The 19,650-nt window shown below is 44.7% G+C and overlaps 1 protein-coding gene across 2 annotated transcripts in view; it reads right to left on the minus strand.

Annotated features, from left to right (window-relative positions):
- Positions 1 to 19,650, minus strand: part of ENTREP2 (endosomal transmembrane epsin interactor 2) — a 404,596-nt gene that overhangs the window by 34,866 nt on the left and 350,080 nt on the right. The gene's annotated exons all lie outside the window — the stretch shown is intronic.

Raw genomic sequence — 19,650 nt, forward strand, 5'->3', positions numbered from 1 at the left:
CCTCAAATAAATGCCAAGTAACATAAAAATGGTGATGCAGTGGCAGGGGTGGGGGAGAGGGGAGGAACCCAGATGACAAAATATTAAACCAATCTTCCAGGCAAGAGAACTTTTCTCAGCTATGATCAGTTTTGGTTGTTTTATCCACCAATATAACAACTTTAAAACAAATGCTTTGGAAGAAAAAAAAACACCAGGAGGGATAGATCGGGAGTTTGGGATTGACATAAACACAGTGCTGTATATAAAATAATAACCAACAAGGACCTACTGCATAGCACAGGGAACTCTGCTCAATACTCTGCAATAACCTAAATGAGAAAATAACTTGAAAAAGAATAGATACATGTATATGTATAACTGAATCACTTTGCTGTACGCCTGAAATTTACACAATATTGTTAATCAACGACACTCCAATATAAAATAAAAAGTAAAAAAACAAAAAAAAGTAAAAATAAAAAAACAAAAACAGCAGACACCAGTGGTTTGTCGCTGGCTCCTGAAACTGGTGCTGAAGTCGGCACAAGAAAGCCAAGGCAGCGGGAAGCTGCCGCCGGTGGACACGGCTTCAGACCCAGCCAAGGGTTATGAACTGAGCGTCTGTCAAACCCACATGATGGGGGTGGAAGTCTGGCCTGTTCCTGACATCATACTCAGTTCTGAAAAGATGCCACTGGCAACAACGACGTGCTTGGCCAGCACCCAGGGGCAGGCACATTCCACCACCCAGGGCAGGGGTGCAGCAGGAGTCTTGAGCCGCCCCCAGGTGCGTCCTGGGCAGACCATGCAGGAGGCACTGGGCAGGGAGTGCTGGCTCTGAGCGGTCACAAAGGGGACCAGGATGCCCACGAGGGCAGGGCTCAGCACCCACAGGGCTCCTGGAGAGCCCCAGAGCGGGGCCAAGCAGCAAGGGCCGCGGACTACTGTCACGATGAGAGGGGCGGGGGGCCCCTCTGAATAAGGGGAAGGACAAGGTGGAGCTGAGCCCACGGGAAACCATGTAAACCACACGTCTACATGGGGACCAGCACACTGTCTACACGGAGACCATCAGGGGAACTGAGGAGTCAACTTGATCCAGGGCTGGCAGGGCAGACCCACCCCCAACAGAAGAAGAGGCTGCTTCCCTCATCCCTTCACCTGCCAATGCCCAGAGAGACAAGACCTGAGAGGGACAGGATGGACACATCTCAGCCCTCAGCCCATAGGTGCTGGGGTGGAAGAGGAAAAAGGGACCAAGCCCCCCTCACGGGAACAGGGCATCCAAACTGCACGTGGAGGGAAGCTCTGAATGGGACCAAACTCCACATCCGGACCTGGGGGCGACCAGAAGGTCAGAGGAGCCACCCAAGTAGCATCATTTAAAGAAGGAGATTCTGCTGGCACCTTGGAGATGGTGACACCTAAGGACTCAGTCAACTGAAGGAGGCGAGCGGCCCAACACCCACGGGGGCAGAGTGGGTGCTTGGGGAGGCGATCGGGTACTTATAAATCAAGTGCTCCAACTTCAAATAACAACACTCCAGGAGGTGCTCTGTTTCCATGTGGAATGATTCACAAGAACAATTAAAAGAAAAAAAACACCAACTTTGCAGCTTTAGACACTATATTGTATGTTTATTGGAAAACCATTTAGAATTTTTTGTGTGTGTTAAAACATTCCTGTTATCTGTAACCCTGAATGCTAAGGTCTAGAAAGCAATACTGACCACAGTGGACAAGGTCCTCGAGGGGGCTGCAGGCACATTTCCGTGAACCTCAGTTGACTTCAATTACTGTGAAATAAAGAGGAGGAACAACTTCTAATGTACTCTTTTGCCTAGGAATTGAGGACCAATTAGATTTGAGCCTGCTTAAAAGAAAACCTCAGCCTTGAAGGAATCAATTAGTTGGCATATAAATCGACACAGTCACAAGGCCAGGGACCAATCTGGACTTTAGGAGTGAAACAGAAACAGCAAATGACGGCCCCGTCACTATATATGGACTTAGCTTTGATTACGAAGGACAGTCACTGCTAGAGTCCTCTGTCTGGGTGAGCATCCACTAGGCACCTCTGTCCTTGAACACCAGGGAGGACGGCTATATGGTCATCTTGCCATCTGGAGGGGGTCCCTCTGAACAGAGGGAGGTCAGCCAGCGAGGCCACTGCTGGAAAGAAGGACCCAGGCGGCAGTAACTGTCCAGGGGTCCAGACCTGCTGAGAAGGGGTAGTGAGGTCTCACCTGGTGTAGGCCAGTGGGGATGGTTGGAAAGATACATGAGAAGAAGCCCCATTAATGAGGCTTGGAGAGCAGACCTTGGGGTGACGGGAGGATGGGGGTGGTTGGGAGGGCAGAGAGGATCACAGGAACACAGAGTCCTATTCTCGCTTCACGGCGATTCCATCCATGCTGTTGGTGGAGCCAAAATCCTTACGTCATCCACGCGTTCCGCACACCCGACGTCCAAGCCCTCTGCGGTGTCTGTCAGCGCAGCTGCTAAGCTCACCCAGAATCTGACCTCTGCACCGACTACGCCTGCCTTCCCTGGACTGGGTGGTGGTCTCCCCAGTCCCCAGTGGCCACTCCTGCCCGTGGGCAGTGCACACTCCAAGAGCTGCAGGGCCCCTGCTTCCTCCCAGCTTATAGGGATGTCCATGCAGCTGATCAGATCTCCACTCCTTCCTTGGCCTGCCGCTCCCTCCAACCCCTTCCTGCTTCGCCACCAGGGCGGTGCCCTCCCCCTCTCTCCAAGCACCAGCTCCAGGTCCACCTCGTCCAGCTCTGGTCCTGAGGACACCGGCCTGCCTCTCTGCTCGCCAGCTCCCAGGCTTGGGCAAGTGGCTGGGAAGGCGGTGGAGCAGGAGGGTCCAGGAGAATGCGGGACTCCAGGACTGCAATGGACCAACCAAGCTCTTCACCAGGTGCCAATCCTGTTCAGCCCCTCTGCCCCCACGTGACAACGATAGAAGATGGCACTCAAGGCCCCCCCGCCCAACCAATCTCCCTGATCTTCTTTCCATGGCTTCCTGCTCACACCACACAGAAGATCCCTGGACAGGAAGCCTCCAGGGCTGCTCTCTTCTTCCTGGGTGTGTGGCTTTGAGAGTCTCCACATTGCTCTGGGGCCTGATTTTCTCATCTGTGAGGTGTGGACTGGCCCAAATTTGAAACTGAAGTAGGTCAACTCCGAGGGGTTGGCAAAGGTAATCCCCCTGGCAGAGCTTCTGCCAGGGGTGTGCAAAGCTGCATGTAAAGTCCAATGAGCTCACTATGGGGAAGTTCTAGAATGCAGGGGAGGAAGTCACCAGCCTCAAAGAAGGTGGGGCCCCATTCATTTTGCTATCTTCTATGGCTGGTTATCACGTTTGCTTTTATTTCAGTAATTCAGAAATGCATCTATAATGTTCATCTCTGGGGACCAACACGATCCAAATGAGTAAGTTATTTATCTTTAAACATTTTGAAGCATTTTCACGTTTTTAACAGTTGTAATAACTACCTGTATTTATATTAATTATTTTCAAATGTTAACTAAATTTTTAATTGCTTTAAACTATGTCTTGGAATCTCTTTTCTTAGCAAGTATACAATTGATTATAACTATTTTTAATTAATTTTTATTGGGATATAGTTGCTTTACAATGTTGTGTTAGTTTCTACTGTACAGCAAAGTGAATCAGCTATACATGTGTGTATGTATATATATATATATATATCTCCCCTTTTTCTTTGGATTTCCTTCTCATTTAGGTCATCACAGAGCTTTGAGTAGAGTTCCCTGAGCTGTACAGTAGGTCCTCATTAGTTATCTATTTTATATATAATATGTCCATCCCAATGACAACTGTTTATAAGTGAAAACTCTACAGTTAAAATTACTCTCTTGATAGACAAAAAAAAAAAAAAAGGAAGAAAAAAAAGAAAAGAAAATTCACTCTTTCATTTTGATGAATGAATATTTAAGATTCAAGAAAATGTAGCAGACTTTATTTTAAACATAATTTTGAATGGAAAGGTAAGACAATGTCAACCCTCTAAGAAAAATGTGCAAATGAGGGCTTGTGCACGTTGCAATTTCCCAAATAAAAGATATCTCCAGGCCTGACCTGCTTACAGGCAGTGGCCCTGAGTTTCAGGACGTGTCCTCATCTCTGGGAGATGCCCATGGGTCACTCATCACTTGCGCGTCAACGTTGATTTCATATCATCTTTTTCCATGTATCAAAACGACGATTTATTCCTTGCATGACAGAATGGAACTGAAGGTAACCTCACTGACATTTTACTCAGCTGGTAAGAAAGGGACAAATTCCCTTCTCCCAAGAGTCTGTCAAAACTGGAAACACCTAATACTGGAGACACCAAGCTTTGCCACCACCTTGTAAAGCAAGACCTTCCCTTCACAGACTGGTTCACAGGCAGAACACACACCACACTGCAGCCCTTCGCCTGGCCTGCTGGTAAAGGGAATTTATGCCTCATGAAAGTTCTGTTCAAAGAGCCCTACCACGTATGTAATACATGAATTTGTGGTTTACTGATTTTCTAAGAATTTTTTTGAAAGACAATCAACATAAAGTAGAGTGAACATAGTTTAATTTTTGGTGGTTCAGAAGGTAACCGTTTTCTGTCTGGGCTTAAGCTTGTTCCGAGCACGTGCGTCCACTGCCCCGTGGCTAAGCTGTGGTCTGGGGTAGCGTGCCTACGTGTCCACTGCAGATGGCGGCGCAAGCCAGGCCATGAAGCCCTGTTCCACTGTTATGACCCACGTGACCTTGGGAAGCTATCTCATTTCACTGCACCTCAGTGTCCTCACCTGTAAAATGGGAATGATGGTACCTACCTCTCACAGGGTTGTGAAGGTAAAATTAGTTCACAAACATGAAGGGCTCAGGGTGATGTCCAGCACACAGTGAGGTTTGATAAACATCACCTGCGATGATGAAGTATGGCCAGTCACCTGGGGACCTCCATCTGCTCACAGACACCGGAGAATGAATTCAGCAAGGACTCTAAGGCCTCGTCAACGAATGCTTGAGGAGAATAGCCCCAGGAATAATTAGATGTCCACTCCAGAATGCCCTTTTGTGGTCTAAACAAATTTTATATTGTTGCTCTTACTGTTTAATTGATGGGAGAAGAGAATTCTGACATCTGCCCACCTTTGCCTGGTCCTGCTGTTTTTCTGCCTCCCAAAGGTTCTGTCCACTGCTACTTGTTTGAACACCCCCTCCCCATCAGAGGTTAAATGTGAGTGAAAGCCGTTTGATTAAAGCCCAGGCAGATTAAGAATGAAGTCAGAAAGAATGAAGAGACACTCATGGGAAATACCCATAGAAGTAATTTAAACGGTTTTATTAGCCTTTCGCCTCCTGGGGACTTGGATACTATTTATAGTAAGAAGTAACATTTCCAATCTGTATTTAACTGATATTATAACATTTCCTCATGCCTCCCAGACTAGACAATTTTCCTTCCATGCCCTCTAGGATCTGTTAAAAGAGAAATGGAGGCACATGGACGTTTTCAAGTGTTTTGAACATACAAATGTTTGAATTGGGCAAGACACAGGTGGCGTCCACGGGGCAGGTAAAGTTGAGGAGCAGAGGTGAATACGAAAGACAGTTAGGAGACTTGGTGACTAACAGGTGGCTGTAAAGGAGAAAAAACAGTCATTCTGTAGTCTGAGTGGGGGGCAGCTGTTCCTGAGATGCGTGAGCTGCAGGGGGTGTGGAACTTCTGGGAGCAGGGAGGGCAGCGGGGAAGAGCTCAGTGTGCGTCCACTGAGCCTGGGACGGCCAAGGCCCCCTGCGTGGGGGCAGCTGCTTGGATCTGGGCTGGGGTCTTGGACTTGGGCGGGGCCCGCATGGGGTTGTGGGGACCATGCCAGGGAGGCAGCTGAACTTGCCCAGGGAGGGTGTGCTTGGCCAGGAGAGATGAGAGTCTGCATTAGAACCCAGGACCAGGTCCTGACTCTGGAGGAGGAAGAGAAGTCTATAAAGAAGATCAAGATGAGGATGAAAAGAGAGATGGGAAACCCAGAGCAGCAGGTGTATAAATGGACAGATGCACCACCGCGTCGGCGGTTTCCACACGCCTGTCCCAACACGTCCAGCAGTGAGTGAGCACAGGCACGAGCTGAACCCCATGCCAGGTCATGTGCCAGAACCTGTACTCACAAGACATGTGGGATTTTTACCAAAACTTGCTTGCAAACATGTACGCAAAGCAAAGGTCAACAAACTAACACCAAAGATGCAGGCACATCAGGTTACCCAACAGTAGTACAGTTACGTTTGCTATAAATGACAGGAAGATAACCAAGCCAACCCTCTCAACACCTGCAAATTCACAACACGTGAAATAACTCAGGGATGGAAAAGTAAATCATAACGAAAATGAGGGAATCCTTGGAACCAAATAAAACATGACCAGACATCAAAAGTATGCAGTTTGAGAGACACGTAACACTGCCAGCTTACATGAGAAAAGAAGAAAGATAATTTAGTGACAAAGCACACAACTCAAGAAGCCAGAAAAAGAAGGAATTTGAAAGCAAGGAATAAATGGAGATGAGAGCAGAAATGAATGAAATTTGAAAAAGAAAGACAATAGAATCAACCCAGAGCTTGTTCTTTGGGGAAAAAAACTAATAAAATAGACAAGTCTCTGTCAAGGTTGAATAACAGAAAGAAAGGGAATAAACCAGAAACGTCAGAAATTAAGAGACATAATTAATTTCTTCATGTCAATGAATTTGAAAACCTAAATAAAATGGACAATTTTTCCAGAAAAATAATATACACTAAAACTATCTCATGAAAAAAGATGATATGAGTAATGATGAAAAATCCTTAATAAAGTATAAACGAGGTAGATTTTCATAATCAGATGAAAACACTGTGACTTTTCTCCCAGAAATGCAAGAAAGGTTCTACATTAGAAATCCATTAATGTAGTTCACTATATCAACAGAACAAAGTTGTGTGTGTGGGTGTATATACATATACACACATATTTATATATTATATGAATATATATATTAAAGAGTCTTAAATTTTAGCAAATGTGGCATCTATTGAGATATGTACACATGTGCTTGTACATACATGTGTATGTTTGTGTATGTATATATGTATATACATGAACATACACTCATCTCAATAGATGCAGAATTTGCTAAAATTTGAGTCTTTAATGGTAAACTCTAAGCAAAATGGTAATAAAATGGGGTTTCCTTAACCTGAAAAATACCAGAAAATTTCAACAAATGTTATTCCTAATTATTGAATATGTTTCCTTTAAAATCAGGAAGGAATAAAATAAAATAAAATAAAATAAAATAAAATAAAATAAAATAAAATAAAATAAAATAAAATAAAATAAAATAAAATAAAATTGAAGAGGTAAACAACAAGGACTGACTGTGTAGCACAGGGAACTATACTCAATATCTTGTAATAACCTATAATGGAAAAGAATCTGAGTCACTTTGCTGTATACTTGAAACTAACACAACATCAAAAATTAACATACCTAAATAAAATAAAATACAAATAAAGTAATATAAATAAAATCAGGAAGAAGACAAGGATGGCTGGCTCAAGCCCTATTCAACACCGTGCTGGAGTCCTAGCCACATTGGAAAGACAGGAAAAATGAAGAAAACTCAATAATCACTGTAAAGATTAGAAAAGAAGAAGCAGATGGCTGTTATTCCCAGACAACATAACCCACTAAATAGAAAATCCCAAACAATCTACAGGCAAACTGTCAGCGTAACTGGAGTTATCAGTAACTGGATGCAAGATCAATGAACAAAAGTAAATGGGTTTCTCTACATAAACATTTTAAAATAAGAAAATGTACTTTAGAAAACTCTACGTTTCCCATAGCGACAAAACTATATGACTTCAGGAATATACCTAACAAAAGATGGTCAAGTCTGCATACCAAAAATTATAACAGTTTACTTGAAAAACACAGCAGAAGGCTAAATAAATGGAAAGATACATCAAAAGATGACCATTCTCAGCAAACTAACCTAAAAATGCAATGCAGTTACAAACAATGAATGGCTTTGTGTGTGTGTGCGTGTGTGTGTGTGTGTGTGTGGGAGAGAGAGAGAGAGAGAAACGGGAGAGGGGCAAAGGGAGACGGGGAGGGGGAAGGGGCCACAAAGGAGCAAGAATAGCCAAGACAGTTTTGAAGAAGAACAAAGTGGGAGCTTGTCCTACCAAATACAAGACTAAAAAAGAAATAGGATTTAATATAATGCGCTATTGACATGAGTCAAGCCATATACCAGCACCAAAGAAAAGAGATCCCAGAAATAGATGCCTTCAGATACAGAAACTTGATAGATGGCCATACAACTAAATGAATACAGATCTGTGCTGTAATGACTGAGGTGTCTCTATCTGTGAAAAACAAAATAAAATTAGATCCGTATCTCATACCACATGCATAATTAAACCCCAGGTAGATTAATGAACTAAATGGGAAAAGCAAAGTTTTAAAACTTATGTGAAAAAAATCCAGGATATCTGTATAACCTCAGGATAGGCAAATATTTCTTTTTCTTAAAAAAGGTTCTTGGAGTTCCCCAGGGGATTACATTTTTTAAAAAATATTTATTTATTTGTTTATTTGGCTGCACCAGGTCTTAGAGGCAGCATGAGGGATCTAGTTCCCCGACCAGGGATTGAACCCCAGCCCCCTGCATTGGAAGTGCAGAGTCTTAACCACTGGACCACCAGGGGGAGTCTGGAAAATATTTCTTAAACACAAAACAGAAAGGACACATCAGACAGGAAATGAATTTGACTGCCTTAAAACTGAAAACTTCTCTCTGACAAATGACATCCCAAACAAAACTAAAGGACAAGTCACAGAGTGTGCAAGATTTTTATGACAAAGGTCATCGCTTGGAACCAAGAACCAAGAACCCGACAGGAAAACAGACAACACAGGCAATTCACTGATGAGAAACACAACTAGCCAATATACCAACAACATATGACAAGTCAAGAAGAATCTATGTTAAGAAGTCCTGGCAAGGATATGGCCAGCGCAAGGGCACCTCTGCCACTGGTGGTAAGAATGTGAGTCTGCGTCACTCCTTTGTAGAGAAACAGGAAATGTTTTCTAAAAGGGCAGATGCACTTTCCTTACAACCTGGCAAAGATGCCTGCTGAGAAGACTCAGCACATGAGCCCATGCTGGCGAGGACATGACTATTCATTCTAGTTCTGTTACAACAGTGAAAAATTGGAAAAGCTTCTATGCATTAACATGAGACAGAGAAGCAAGTTGTGGAATACTCAGATACTGCAAAACTACAAAGACTCCAAAAAGACACACAGAATTCAAGCTACATACATATCCATGTGGATCAACATCAAAAAGCATGATGGTGGGTGTAAATAGAAAACTGCTTATGGTACCGATTATGTCAAATTTTAGATAAAATTTTAGCGAACTATGCAAATACGCAGGGGAAAGGCAAAACCAACCTCAGGATACTGGCTGTCCCTGGACACCCTCTAATTTCAGACACAGAGAGGCCGAGCCAGGGCCGGGGTCTCAGTGGGGTCTGTAAAAATATATAATAACGTGGTTCTTGCTTTTTAAAAAGATAGAAGCAAATATCGTAAACATGATGAAACTGGACAGATGTGGGTGGCATTTGCTGCATTATTCTCAGGCATTTCTGTCTGTTGACCTGGCCTCTGTCTTTAGGGTGGATGTGGCAGGAGGTGAACAGGGCCAGTCCTGCTGAGGGCATCGCTGTTTGCACAGAAACGGCCCCATGCCTGTGGCTGCGCCGCCTCTGTCTCCTTCTGCGTGGATCCCGTTGGTGGTGGAGAAAACACCAGATCTTGCATTCAAGACAGAAATCGGGGTCCACCACCAGTGATGAGACTGCAGCTCTGACCCTGCATGCCCTGGAGTCATGTTCTCGCCTCTAAAGTGTCAATGATAAAGTCTGCCTCGCAGACCTCGCTGGGGCTGGAGTCGCGGTGGGGGAAACAGCGTGATGGATCTAAAAGGCCGTGCACTTGGGGACCTAGAGATTATCATACTAAGTGAAGTAAGACAGACAGAGGAAGACAAATATCATGATATTACTCATATGTGGGGAACCTAAAAATATGATACAAATGAACTTACTTACGAAACAAAAACAGACGCACAGACACAGAAAACAAACTTAGGGTCACCAAAGGGGAAATGGGGGGGGGGAGGGATAGATTAGGAGTTTGGGGTTAGCATATACACACTATTATACATAAAACAGGTAATCAACAAGGTCCTACTTATTGTACAGCACAGGGAACTCTACTCAGTATCTTGTAATAACCTATAAAGGAAAAGAATCTGAAAAAGAATAGAGGTATATGTATACATGTAACTGAATCACTGTGCTGTACACCTGAAACTAACACAACATTGTAAATCAATTATACTTTGATTAAAAAATAAATAAATACATAGACAAATAAATAGGCCATGCAAAGTGGGTCACAAAAGATGGCTCCCAGAAAAGCTAAACCAGGGCCAAATGTAAAAGAACATTTATGCATCACCCCTTCGCTAAGTCGTTTCTCTCACCATCATTCTGCTCCCTCAGCCAAAGGCTCTGTCCTGTTGGCCCCTCTCGTCTCCAGCTCCGCGAGGGCCTGGGGATATTAAGCCACTCCACACAATTTTGCTCAGCTCTGTCATGATGATTTCACGCCTTCCTCGAGTTTCTGTAACCTGTGCCTATTGATTTCTGAATCAAGTCAAATCCCTAAATGGATCTTTGAATTCCTGCACTGGCCCATCTCCGTCTTTCTGGTCTTTGCTTTTATCCCTTTTTTCACCTGCCACTCATCTGTCACAAAGATGTTTAACAGCTTGAGGTATAACTGATGTATGACAAAGCGTGCATATTTTAAGCGTAGAATTTGATGAGTTTTGACACATGTATACACCTGTGTAGCCATCACCACAATCAAGCGAGTGAATCTATCCACGGCCCCTGGTTGCCTCTGGCTCCTTTGTTGCAAGTAATTTTGTGCTTTTACTTGCCCGTCTGCTGGTTTTATGCATTCCTTCAAATGGCCTCATCATTCAATTATTATTGAAAATTTTCCCATCCCACGTATTTTCCTCTTAATACCTCCTCCTCCCAGCATCCCTGTGCTAATTTAGAGCCCTGAAAATAACTAAATGCTTTTTATTTATTTATTTATTTATTGGCTGTGTCGGGTCTTCGTTGCTGCACGCGGGCTTTCTCTAGTTGTGGAGAGTGGGGGCTACTCTTTGTTGGGGTGCGCAGGCTCCTCATTGCTGTGGCTTCTCTTGTTGTGAAGCACGGGCTCTAGGCACGTGGGCTTCAGTAGTTGCAGCACATGGGCTCAACAGTTGTGGCTCAGGGGCTCTAAAGTGCAGGCTCAATAGTTGTGGCACATGGGCTTAGTTGCTCTGCAGCATGTGGGATCTTCCTGGAGCAGGGCTCAAACCCGTGTCCCCTGCAATGGCAGGCAGATTCTTAACCACTGCGCCACCTAGGAAGCCCCACTAAATGCTTTAGAAATAACCTCCGATCTCCAGGAGTGGGTCAATTGTTTAAATTTCTCTCTGTCTCTCTCTCTCTGTGTTACACAAACACACACCCCACCTTATTGATTCTGTCTCTCTGGAGAACCCGGACTAATTCAGGGGAGAAGATCTGAAATCGTCATTTCGGAGAGTTGAGGAGAGAGACGGGAAGAGGAAGGCGGCACACGCATGGGGCAAAGTGGCGCACCAGGTGAGGCAGGTGCCAGGTGAGGCAGGTGCCCATGGGTGTGAGGTGCTCAGCCACAGGCCTCAGGACTCGGCCCACTGGTCTTGGTCCAAGTGCAGAAGAGGAGTGTGGACAGTTTGGTTCATCCAGGGAGTGGGCACCATCAGAGAGGGGCTGGGAACAGAGTGGAGGGGCTTTCGGGCACTGGTCCACATGTCCTTGAAGGTGTGGATCTGGCCCCTAGGCAGGGAGAAGGCTGGACCTGTACGGTGGAGTCTGGCTGAGGCTGGAGAACAGACCCGGGGGAGTGGAGGCCGGACAAGAAGGCTGTGGGAGCCAAGTCTGGGCCCACAAGCTGCCTCCCCTCCCCAGGCCATCTTGGAGGTGGCAGGGCTCAGGGAAACGACCTTGGAGAGGACGGTGGTGTTGGTGTGGAGGACGCGGGCTCTGGAGATGTGGGGTTAAGAGCAGGAGATGCCAGGGCTCTGCAGGGACCAATGCCCAGAATGCCGCGGATCATCCCTGGAAGGAGGAGGAGACTGGAACAAAACCACCTTGCAGAGGGACAAAGGTGAGCCTGCCTGCTGGCCCCGCAGGAAGTGCCCTCATCCTGAGCACAGCAGTGCGCAGCCCGTCCTGGGCCCGCCCACTCCACGTCTGGCCCTTCATCTGCAGATGGCAGCCCGCCCACCCACCCATGCTTGGGGGCGGGCAGCGCTGAGGGACCCTGAAAGGTAACCAGCCCAACAAGGCCACCAGCACAGGCCGGCCCCTGAGGACAGGGCCGCTACAAATACATCCCTAGAAATACTTCTGCCTCAACATCAGAGGCTCCTGGACCTGGTTTTAACTCAGCAGGTTCAGATAACTTGCAGCCCTCTTGGGTGGAAACCCTGCTCTGTATGATTATTTCAAAGATGCCCCACGGATTTGGGACTGTAGACGTCCCACAAAACTCAGTATCACAACCATGTAGGGGAAAGTGATGCCACCAAAATCAGAGGGTGGGCAGGCAGGCTTTCGGTGGCTTTGGAAACCAGGGGCAGATATGCCATTCGGAATGGGGTTGGCACCGCCACCCTATCACGGGGGTGGGGGGCAGCCTTGCCAGAGATAAGCTGTGCTGGATCTCTCTCCACATTCCTTACGTGCAGCCCGCGGTTGCTAAGTGGGAGAGCGGGAATTTAACATCCTTCTCATCTCTGCTGGATCCCATCTGGCCGGAGGGACCCACTAGCTGCCCCCTTGGGGACCCAGGGGTGAGAAGAAAGCTGCATAGAGATATGACCATCTGTCTTCCTTTGTGTGAATGCTCACTTCAGAAAATGGGAAAGTCAGTTCTAGCAGGTGTGTGTGTGTGTGTGTGTGTGTGTGGTTTTCACACCACCGGTCAATGCTGTGAGTTTTGTCACAAAATATTGCTGTTCACTTATTCTCAGAATCATTTTTATTTCTTCAGCACAGTTAAAAACTTACTCAAGATTAAGATGAGTTTATTTTTCAGGTCCCTAGGTTTTTAGGAAATTGTCTTGCTGGAATTTCTTTAACTTCCTTAGAGACAAAGAAAAGGATTTTCAAGAGAAGCTAAGAAAGCATATAAACTTAATAACTGATTGATTTCTTGGGAAGCTTTTATCTCCTTGTCCACTGATAAGGTTTCTTTGGGTAATTTGCTTTACTACGGCTCAATAAATTAAACCAGGTACTTGAAGAAAACAAACAAAAGAAGATCTTTACCTCTGTTTTGAATTAGAATTACATCATTATAATAAAACCATAATGATATTCTGGGACATAGCAAAGAATGAAAGTTGGGATGGATATAATATCAACACATGCTGAAGCATGTGTTAACAATTCTGATTTGTGTAACCTTTTAAAAATTCTGCTAATACTGGTCAGAAAATATGTCACAATCTTGTGCTGGGTTTGACTTGGCAAAGACAAACTACCAAAACATCTTTTTATCATTTATTTTGTCACTATCTTCCAAAAGCCTAGACATGATCTTAGCAGGACAGGGGACCTCTTCTGGTAGCAATTCCCACCACTGTCCAGTGCTTTGGGAAAGCAGATGCTGAAATCCTAATTGTGAGGCCACCCTCTTTATGGACTTCATAAAGGGATGCCCACAGCCAGGTCCCGTCATCAGGGAGCAGGCACTTGAGCCTTGGAGAACTGAGACCCTCCGAGGAGACCTGCCCACCAGCAGGCTCACTCAGCGACCCAGGAAGAGTCGTCTGACTCCCTTCGGGCTGCTGCCTGCTCAGCCACATGATGGCAACGGGACCCCCCATCCATCTGGGTCTACAGTTCTGAGGATCCCTGCAAGGCATGAGGGAGCTCTGGGTTCCCCTATGCCCTTTGCCTTTTCCCCTGCCCTCACCCTGTCAGGGTGGAGCCGCCAACTTAGCACGGCAGGAGGCATTATGTTCGAGAAAGCCTGGTCTGCCCCCAGGATCTGGGGTCAGAGATGGTGGGAAAGCTGAAAAGAGATCCAGGGAGAGGGGGCTTCAGAGCCCTAGCCCCCCAAAACAATCTAAGGGGCCAGTGAGGCAGCATCCCCCTCGTCTCCCGGGTTCCAGATGGACTCCTCATCCGCCAGCAAGAAGACTGGTTTCTGCTTATTTTCCCTGATGGTGGATTGTGCCTGTACAACCTTCCAGGTATCAGGAGTGGTGGGGGCAGCATGGGGAGGGTGGTGTGAAGAACAAGAAGTAGCTGGACCAATCTCACTAAGTCTCCATCAGTTAATTCAAACACACCTCAAATCAAAGGAGCATCAATTCCCAAACCAATTATAAGGGATTTCCGGGGCACAAACTGAGTTCATTAGATACAAAGTATGCATAACCCATCATTTAATATGGAAATTGAGGCACGGAGCATCACTAATCAGATAACTAGAGCCTCAAATCAGACTATTAAGGGACCAACGAACCCACTCTAATTGCTGACCAAAAAAGACCAAGGCAAGTATAACTGATCAAAGTGACATTCCCATCCATGCCTTTCCTTCGGCTCCTAAGGAAATGTGCTCCACGGAGGAGCAGGGCTGCCCTTCCCCACATAACTCCTGCCACCTCTGTGCGTTTCGAGAGTTTCAACACAGAAAAGCCACCCCAGGTCCTTTCACTGTGGGTGAGTCACCGAGCACAGCCCAGCTGGCACGACTTTAAGAGTAATGATCATATTAAAGATGACTGCATGATACAAGCTATTGTATATAAAACAGATAAACAACAAGTTCCTACCGTAGAGCACAGAGAACTATATTCACTATTCTGTGATAAACCATAAGAGAAAGGAATATGAGAAAGAACGTATATGTATACATATAGCAGAAACTGTACTGTATAGCAGAAACTAACATAACATTGTAAATCAACTATACTTGAATTTAAAAAATCAACATGATTCACCACATTAGGAGGCTGAAGAAGACAAAGTATATGAACATCTAAGTAGATGCAGAAAGTACTTTGACAAATCCAACATCCACCATGATAAAAACTCTCAGAAAACTAGGAATAGCAGGGAACTTCCACAATCAGATAGTGGGCACCTATAAAAAACTCAGAGCTAACATCATATGTAATCCCTAGAATCAGGAACAAGGCATGGATGTACGCTGTCACCACTTCTATCTGATGCTCTGCTGGAGACTCTAGTCAGTGCAATAGGGCAAGGAAGAGGAATCAGAGGCACTAGGATGGGAAAAGAAGATGTAAAATTGTATGTCTCTGGCAATCAAGAGTGCATGATTGCCTCCACAGAAAATCCAAAAGAATCTATAAAAGAGCTACTAGAACTAGTAGGTAAGTTTAGCAAGATCAAAGGATACAATATTAGTAACAAAAATCAAATTTCTATATATAAATGAACAAGTGACAATTTAAAAAAATTTAAGTACCATTAAAAGAGCACCTGTACATGAAATACTTTAACCATAAATATTATAAAATATATTATGCTCTATATACTAAAAACTACACAACACTGATGGGAAAAAAAGAAACACCGATGAAATCAAAGAAGACCTAAATAAATGGAGAGCTAAACCATGAACATATCCATTTTCTCCAAGTTGATGTATACATTCAACACTGTCTCAATCAAAATTCCAGCAAGATTTCTGTAGAGATTAAAGCTGATGCCACAGTTTATATGGAAATACAAAGGAACTAGGATTACCAAAACAATTTTGGAAAGCAACAACAAAGTTGGAGGACAGCAGTAAACAGACTCTTACTTCCAAATAAACAGAGTCCCTTGTCCTCCAGATCTTGGATGAATCTCAACTACCCCCCAGAGCCACTGCTCCCTTTCCAGGCCCTCAAGTGGGGGGCAGGAGCACACTGTTCACTGCTGCTCTTTTTTTTTAATTTAATTTTTTACTTTATATTGGAGTATAGTTGATTTACAATGTTGTGTTAGTTTCAGGTGTATAGCAAAGTGATTCAGTTACATATATACCATATCCATTCTTTTTCAGATTCTTGTCCCATACAGGTTGTTACAGAGTAACAAGTAGAGTTCCCTGTGCTATATAGTAGGTCACATTGTTGATTATCTATTTTATACATAGTAATGTGTATGTGTTAATCCCAACCTCCTAATTTATCCTCCCCCCCCCCTTTTCTCTTTGGAAACCATAAATTTGTTTTTGAGGTCTGTGAGTCTGTTTCTGTTCTGTAAATGAGTTCATTTGTATCATTTTTTTAAGATTCCACATATAAGTGATACCATATGATATTTGTCTTTCTTGGTCTGACTCACTTCACTCAGTATGATAATCTCTGGGTCCATCCATGTCACTGCAAATGGCATTATTTCATTCCTTTTATGGCTGAGTAATATTCCATTGTATATATGGAACATTGGGGTGCATGTGTCTTTTCAAAGTATGGTTTTCTCCAGATATATGCCCAGGAATGGGATTGCTGGATCATAGGGTAGCTCTATTTTTCGTTTTTTAAGGAACCTCCATACTGTTCTCCATAGTGGCTGTACCAATTTACATTCCCACCAACAATGCAGGAGGGTTCCCTTTTCTCCACACCCTCTCCAGCATTTATTGTTTGTAGATTTTTTGATGATGGCCATTCTGACCGTTGTGAGGTGATACCTCATGGTAGCTTTGATTTACATTTCTCTAAATATTAGCAACATGGAGCATCTTTTCATGAGCTTGTTGGCCATCTGTATGTCTTCTTTGGATAAATGTATATTTAGATCTGCCCATTTTTGATTGGGTTGTTTGTTTTTTTGATATTGAGCTACATGAGCTGTTTGTATATTTTGGAGATTAATCCCTTGTTGGCTGCTTCATTTGCAAACTGCTGCTCTTTCCACCTCAATCATAAATCCTGCCTCCTCTAGGCTTCCTGCCACCAGCTCTGACAATCCCTACCTCTACTTACATTTTGGAAACAAGTTCATTGAGAAGTTTGGTGTAGTCTTTCTTTTCCTTCAACCTTTATCATTGTCTCAGGCAATGTGAACATCTATGGGGTGAGCCATTCAACAAGGCTTTCAGCTTGGCTGGAACATCTTCAGAATCCTTTGCTCCATTCCATTCTGGCCACCCCATCCCATGTGGCCTTCTCGCCAGGGCACCAGAACAGTGGATAGCGAGCTCCCCCAGGCCCGGCTGCATTCTTGGAGGAAGCATTGTTGACTCCATACCATCCTCACTGTTCAAGCATGGTCACCTCCTCAGGGGCTGGAGGTGCCTCCTGAGTGCCTGGTCAGGAACTCCAGGCCTTGGGGGAGCAGGCCAGGAACCTCCAACCCATCCACTGAGGACAGGGGTGTGACCTGATCACTTCACAACATCCGCACAACCAGGCAGCTTGGCAGCACTGCAAGATGCCCCCAGGGGCCAGCTTCTTCAAGAGGGTAGGGGTTTCACTGTCATTATAACGACCTATTGTCTTGTGATGTTTTTTACATATGGAAAGAAAAGGTGCCCAGGGTTGAGCAGATTACTTAGGAGCAGGCAGAATGAGACCAGAGTGAGCACAGCTGATGTGGGCAGGATGACTCTGATTGTCCCCAGGAGCTATTAAGATAGCAGCTGTGGCCGTACACAATGTGAGACAGCAAGGAACACCTTGTAACCAAGAGGAGGGGCCCTTGATCGCTGTCTTCCGGCTTCCTCCAGCCCCCTGGATCTGTCAGTGTGCTGGGCTGCGGGACCACTGAGCGGAGACCACCCTCTCTGTAAAGCAGGGCAGGTGCTGGGGGCCTCAGGCACATCCTCTATCTCTGCAGCCACTGTTCGTTTGCCAGCCATGTTCCTAGGGCACTGGAGTTACCAGGGAGCTCCCCAGACTGGCTGGTCACCATTGCCAGCATTTGAAATGACACCCATGGAGGACAAACCACAGGCACCCCCCTATTCCAGATGGCAACACTGCCCTCTGTTCCCCCGGGTGCCAAGTGGTCCTCTGGAGCCTCCAGATCCCCATGCATTATGTCCCCTGCACATCTACTACAGGGCTCCCTATATACAGTAAATACCATTTCACCACCCATGAAGGGCTGCTTGGACCATAGCCGCATCTTTCAAAAAAGTTTAGCAGTTTAGTCTCAGGGAAAAAAGGAGAAGAATTGGGTTCATCGCTCATATGCATTTTTAAGCAGCCAGTTTTGATTTTCTGGAGTAGGAAAAACTTGTAGGAAAAAAAAGAAAGAAATGATATAAACAGTTTTCCATGTCATTAAAGAAAAATCAGATGCAGTACACAAGAATAGATTGCCACAGCAGACTGTAAAACCTCTTGCTCCAAATATCTTTAAAAAGGCAAAATAAGTACCCATGTGTTCCCTGATGGTGTAATAGCAAAAATGTTGGCTCACCCATAAAAAAAAAATGAAATAATGCCACTTGCAGCAACACGGATGGACCTAGAGATTATCATACTAAGTGAAATAAGTCAGAAAGAGACAGACAAATACCATATGATATCACTTATATGTGGAATCTAAAATATGGCACAAATGAACCTATCTGCAAAACAGAAACAGATTCACAGACATGGAAAACAGATGTGTGGCTGCCAAGGGGGAGAGAGGGGGTAGGGAAGGATTGGGAGTTTGGGGTTAGTAGATGCAAACTATTATATATAGAATGGATATAAAACAAGGACCTACTGTATAGCACAGGGAACTATATCCAATCTCTCAGGATAAACCATAATGGAAAAGAATATTTAAAAAAGAATATATATATATATAACTGAGTCACTTTGCTGTACAGCAGTAATTAACACAACATTGTAAATCAACTATACTTCAATCAAAAAAAATGTTGCAAAAGCAGTAGCATACATCACATCCACATTTGTAAAGACCTCTTTCAACTACTCAGCCCTGCATTCACAGATGCTGGAGGCAGAAAATGAAATGGTGAAAATGGAAAACCCAGAAAGTGAAACCTTTAAAGTGGAAATCTCTAATCATTTAAAATGCTCTCCAGGGAGGGGGCGGGGGGTGAAGGGGAAACTGAGACGAAGCGAGAGAGTAGCACAGACATATATATACTACCAACTGTAAAATAGTCAGTGGGAAGTTGTTGTATAACAAAGGGAGTCCAACTCGAGGATGGAAGATGCCTTTGAGGACTGGGGCGGGGAGGGTGGGGGGGGGGCTTGGGGGGGGGCGTCAAGGAAGGGAGGGAAGATGGGGATATGTGTATAAAAACGGATGATTGAACCTGGTGTACCCCCCCCAAAAAATAAATAAATAAATAAATAAATAATAAAATGCTCTCCAGAGAGATACTCTGTGTTGCTTGCAACCCAGCTAGATGAACTAAGAACTGAAAGGAACACAGTTAATAAAACCTTCCTACGAGATGTGCCAAGGATGGGAAGGGAGGTG

The sequence above is a fragment of the Hippopotamus amphibius genome, chromosome 2, assembly GCF_030028045.1.
Source record: "Hippopotamus amphibius kiboko isolate mHipAmp2 chromosome 2, mHipAmp2.hap2, whole genome shotgun sequence".
Taxonomy (NCBI): Eukaryota; Metazoa; Chordata; class Mammalia; order Artiodactyla; family Hippopotamidae; genus Hippopotamus; species Hippopotamus amphibius.